This window comes from Schistocerca gregaria, chromosome 2, assembly GCF_023897955.1.
Source record: "Schistocerca gregaria isolate iqSchGreg1 chromosome 2, iqSchGreg1.2, whole genome shotgun sequence".
In the NCBI taxonomy this organism is placed as follows: Eukaryota; Metazoa; Arthropoda; class Insecta; order Orthoptera; family Acrididae; genus Schistocerca; species Schistocerca gregaria.
Window position 1 is genome coordinate 989364508 of NC_064921.1, and position 6186 is coordinate 989370693.

Below are 6186 nucleotides of genomic sequence, written 5' to 3' on the forward strand. Positions count from 1 at the left end.
TATATTTACAGAAACACCAGAAAAACAATGCACAATTTCACGACACGTGTATCACTAGTCAAGTCGTAGACGGAACTGCCAAAGAAGCTAGAGTCTCCAAAGACCGTTTACTCCACGCTTCTTCCTGTGAATTACTGGCAGTCGACTGTCGCCACAACCTGTTGTAATCCATTTGTTCTTTTTAAAGTTAGGTTGACATTTTTTGCTTTTTTTAATAGAAATGCAGCTTCGAAGTATGACATGAAGATTTCCATGAATTTTTCAAACTTTTTGTTAGTATTTTCACAAGTATACCCTTCATACCAAGTTTCTTCACTTAGTCTCTGTACAAAAAAAGTTTATTTGTTTGTTAGTCAATTTTATTGCTTCTTTTACAAGTTCCTCTTTCTCAGTTGTTTCACTTGGGGTGTGCCAAGCAATAAACTGTGCATAGTGATCACCGGATCCAGTATTAAGATTTCCGGCACAGAAATTGTGATTTACATTTGTGTTTATTAATATCTGATCAATTGTTGAGCTAGTTATTGGTGTAACTCTTGTAGGAGAGTCTATGGTGGCTTTTATGTTATATGTTTCCAGTAGGGTCATCAAGCTTTGCTGGTCTTTTGAGATTTCTTGAAAATCAATATTAAAATCTCCACGTATGATCACTGTTTTGTCGGAGTTTTTTATAGTATTTAAAGCTGCTTCTAGTTGACAGAAATCATTTAAGTTCCTATCAGGGCTCCTATATACACAGATGATTATTAATTTTAATGCAGAGAGTTCAACTGCAGATATTTTTTCTTCAGCTGACAGTTCAATGGGTTTTATGTTACAATAATCAATGCCACTTTTAACAAATATACATGACCCTCCATGACTGGATGTAATTCTAGAAAATGATGATGAAAGATTGAAGTCTGCAAGTTTTGTGACTGACATTGCATCTTTAGGTAGACAGTGTTCAGTTATACACATTACAGAAAATTTTTTTTAGCTCATCAGTACAGAAAATTTCAACTTCACTTAATTTGTTTAGCAATGATTAGACATTTTGATGAATCAGCATGAAATTAAAGGGTTTGTTAGGCTTTCGCATATTGTAAGACTTTGGCATATTTGAGTGATCACTTACCTTTACCTTGTCAATAAAAAATCATTCAGGTGTGCTGGAAGTACTGCTTTTCTTTTCCTGACTGCACCTATTCTTCTGTTATCATCTGCAGCAGAATTTTCTTCTGTGTCTGGCTCCTCTGGTTGTTGTTCAGCTGCTGCTCCTACTGTTCATAATATTTGTGCTGGTGTTAGAGCTGGGTCTGCAATTAGTAGAGCTGTTACTGCATTCATTGTTGTTGCTGTGCCTGAATATTGGAGGCACCTAGTTCCTTCTTTTGTTGTTGATGTTGGTGAGTGAGGTCTTGCTGGCGTTGTTTCCTTCGAATATTTGGGGGGCCAATCCAGGATGATTTTGCTTTTGAGTGTTTGATGCCTCCTGATGACAATTTCTTCAATTTTTCCAACGAGCAGTTTTTTCCCCATGTTGTTAACGTGCAATCCATGTAATGTGTGGAATCTGCGCCCAATTTGTTAACATTTAAGAGTTCTACATTTCTGAAATGTTTGCAAAGTAATGAAATTTGTTGGTTGGCATTGATTATTTCTTTATTTATACATGACCAAGACAGTAAGTCATGCCGATGTGGAATGTTCAGCACTAAAACATTTTTGTGTGACAACTGTCCTAAGCACCTTTTTAGTTCTTGTTTTGCTTTGTGGGTTTCGTTATTATATATGTCATTTGACCCACCAATTAGCACAACAAAGTCTTCAGAGGATAAGTCAGCAACGTCTGTGGATCGTACATGATTGCAAACTTCCGACATAGAAGCACCAGGCTTTATGTAAGCGGTGGTTTGTAAACTGGACTGACCGTTGAGAAGGCGAGCAAATCCACGACCGTGACTGTCTGCCGTCAAAACTACTTTTCTTCGTTTAGGTTTCTCTGCATGTTTAGAAGGGTCACCGTCATTATGGCCAAACAATTTAGTATCAGCGCTGGACAAATACTTGATATTTGGGTCACACAAGTGTTCAGGTCTTTCAGTTTCATTTCCTTTCATAACAGTAGTTGAGTTGTTAGGCATACTTTTGGATGTATCACTCCCCGTATTTGTAGTTTCATATTCATCTTGGAATTTAGTTTTATCACATGCACAATGTTTCTTATCTTGCACGGTTGATTGCACACTGAACCTGCTTGTAAACGCGATATTAGGCTCATACAATAACCTTTGGTGAGAATGAGGCACTTTGTTTTTCACTTTGCCTGGAATTTCATGGTTACTGTGAGGCTAGTTTGATGTAGGTTCACACTGTCCGAACGTAAGTTTTTTTAATTCGCTCATCAGAGTAATAATGGTTAGTTGCAAACTACTTACACAATCATTTAACTTTCTGATTTCATCACTACAATTCGTGCACACGCTGTTTTTATCGGTGTAATTTTCACTTTTTTTTCACATGAACACTATGCATATCAACACTAGCCACCATCTTGCCACTGCCACTTGTTTTCAGGTAATCTGTCTAGGTGTCCATAGAACTTCATTTGTCTTTTTCTGATGTCAGTTTTGATGTTTGATACTTTTTATGTTGTCTGGATGGTTTGCAGACTGTATCCATCTTGTGTGTATTGTGGTTCCAGAATTTTTCTCATAATCTTTCTCTCTACTTTTTTGATTTCTTGTAAATCTAGTTTTTGATTCAATGAGAGTGTTTCACTTGCATATGTGACTGTTGCGTTGAGTACTGTGTTATTACTATTATTATTATTATTATGTAAAATTGGTGTATCACATCTTAATGGGTAAAAGACAATCATAATTTCTTTGAAAAAGAAGACATTTACTTTGCTTCTTCTTAGACTCCAAAAATTTTACAATTTCAGAAAGTAGCTTTTGTATACACAGTTCTGGAAACAAATTCTGTCACGAAAGTCCATAAAATTAATTTTTCTAGCCCTGTCTTGATGGACATAGAGGCAGAGCTGATGGCAGCAGACTGTTGACTGTGTCATTGTTGACCTGAGGCAAGTTTGAAATTGTTGCAAGGCACTGAATGATGTTTTAAAGATTGCTGACTACACTTTAGCTATCATAATCAGTTTAACAGCTCTTTGGCTTGTCTTGAAGTCTTACCTTCACTTCCTCTCTCCACCCAGACATATTAGTTGCACCATCAAAAAATGCTCCCATGTGAACTCAGTTCCTAGTGAGAGCCCTAGAAGGATGTATTTGTTGCCAGAGTACGTTCCGCAGATTCTGGAAGGCTATATAAATCAAGAAAATTTTCTGTTAGTTTGACCATATCAGGGTCATGGCCATACCAACTGGGTGTTGTTATAGGCCCATACCAAAGGCACGTAGTGAGTGCAAAAACTGAATATAAGAAAAAAGAAATACTGATAATAATTAACAGGGAGGGATACCTGAGTTCTCCTGACCCTTGTGTTTCTTTCCTCTGTCTACTAAAAGAAGCCTTTCACTTGGCCCACGACTGTACATGCACGCTGTCATTTGATTTGATTCATTCATTCCATCCATAGATCATCTCAGAACAATATAGGATTTGTCAGTAATGTGGTGAAAATACATGGCTCAAAATATACATACACATAGAATATATAACTATGCTTTTGAGAGGACAGGACAGGTGGTCAGCTGTGGCCCTGGTGAAGGAACTATCCTGGCATTGGCTTGAAATGATTAAGAATGGCTGAACAAATTCCATCCTCTCGAATATGGGTTCAGTGTCTTATTAACAGCTCTGTCTCATTCAGTTGGCCTCTATTGTACAATGTTCTTTGATTATACACATTTCCCCCAAATATCTTATTATATAAATTTCTACAATCTCATTTCATCCATGTAGCATCATAAGGAACCAACTACTTTCTGCTTCTGTGGCTAATGTGGCTTCTGTGACAATTGTGCCCTCAACTCACAGGTCTGTCTTCACAGTTAGGTTGTGTTCAACAGTGCTCTTGCTACAGCTGCATTATGATATTGTAGGGTCTCAAAGGTACGTGACTGGTTTCTGAAGTAAGTATGCTGCTTCTGAAGGCTTCCAATTTCTTACTGAGAGCTGGAGTGAGACTTTTCGAGGTAGAATGCTTCGAAGTATTTGATAGAATAGCAAGTGAAATGGAAAACAGATTTTTCTCACATCTTGAAAAGTGTGTAGGTGATTTTGTTGCCAGATATAATAGAGATATTAATAGAGTGGACTATTTACGAATTATCTGCTTTTTAAGTTCCTGGTGAAAGTGCTTACAAAGAGCAGTGACATTTAAAGCACAGCTTAAGGGATGCTTATCAAGCAATTTGAGGATATGTATAACAATGCCAGTGACTGTATTGTGGACACAGTTTCACCAAATTAAAGATTATAAAAGATATTCAATTATTGGTGAAAACAGATGAATTGGATTATCTTGTAGATAAAACACTAAATAGGTGAGGAATGCAAAGTAAAATTATAAGAATACTCAGTTTCTGGAAGTGGACGAATCTCCTCTTTATTATACATAATACTAAAATCAGCGTACAGTAGGTCCGTAAACAATAGTATTTACTTTTTAAATTTCAGTTTTTTTAGAAGGTTATATGATTCGCAATTTAGTAATTTCTGTAAATTTGTTGTGTGTAATGTTTTATATCAGTGCAGTTAATTTAATTAACATTTTTTCAATAATGCTTTATTTTATTAAATCTTTGTATAAAATTTGTGTAGAAAAAATTGCAGGAAGTTAGTTTTACAGATAAGAGTAGAGGCACATATTTGGTAGCATGCCAGGGGTACAGGACTTGAAATTTGACATGACATTTTTATGAAATGTCAGGTCGCTCTTCCAAGCTTGATGACAACGAAGGATAGTTTGTAGTTTGTGACGTTTAGTAGTAAGTAATGGTTGGGACATTACACTGTGGGAGATAGTAGTACGATATGTGCAGATGGGGGAACATCTTGAACCCATCACGTCTATAAGGTGGTACAGCGAATGAGCGTCTTCACCTGCTGTGTGTGCTGCTTGTTGGTAGATGTTGTGGGTTGAGTGGTCATGTCTGTAATGGACACTGTAACAAAGGACTGTCAAACTAGCTTGTGTAGAGACTACTACATGTCTTGATCTTACTAAAGCAAGATCAAGGTCTGTCAACCTATTTTGTATACAAGATTGTTCTTGGAAGAGAAAGTGTGAATACAGAAGTTTTAAAGTTCAGCTGTTTACGTCATTCAGGTAGCTTGGAAGACAATGAACACTCTCCTTCAGCAACCTTTCATGCTCAAGCAGGCAAAGTCCAGTGAAAACTGCTGTGCCATGGGTGAAACTGACTAGCAGGACCACCTCAACAAACATCAAGAAAGACGACTGACAGAAATGTACATGGATTAGAGCTGCTAAAAAAATAGAGAATAAGATGATTTTATGCAAAATTGCTCAAAATAACTTGCCAAAAATATATCATTATGAAGTACGACTGATGTCAACAATGATCAATAAGGAAGATGTGATGTAGCATAATAAACTGAAGTACAAAAAAAAAAAAAAAAAAAAAAGTAAGTTTAAATAGTATCTAAAAGAAGAATTTAAGATAATTGAAGTTCGAGATTATAATTTGTTGTCCATAGTAATTCAGACAACAGTAGATAAGACAGAGTTCGAGTCAAATTAGACATGGCAGTAGAAGATTTCGTCATCTAGTTAAGAAGGTTTCCTGTTTTGGGTCAGAGGGCTACAATTAACTCAGCAGTTCATGATGCCGCTACAGCAACTGATTATCGATCAGACACAGCTCATCCTCACACACCATTAGCAGTGTAGCTCATGAACACACCACATCAGCTATGTGTATGCTGATTGCTAGCATTGCAAAGCAGGGAGCTGTTTTCATCATCCAGTGAGCTTTACTCAGCCCAGAACATATTTCATATGCTTTGTGTTTAAACCCCCAAAGGATTGAATTGTCATAGAGGGGTAAATATGAAGTGTCATTTCATAAACAAAATATTTATTTTGGTCTATATTGCATGCCTGCTGTCACCTGAAGTATGGAAGGGATTGTAATGGCCATATTTGTGAAATTAGAGGATTTGATGAGTGAGATTAAAACCACTAAAACTTAATTACATTCTAACATTATT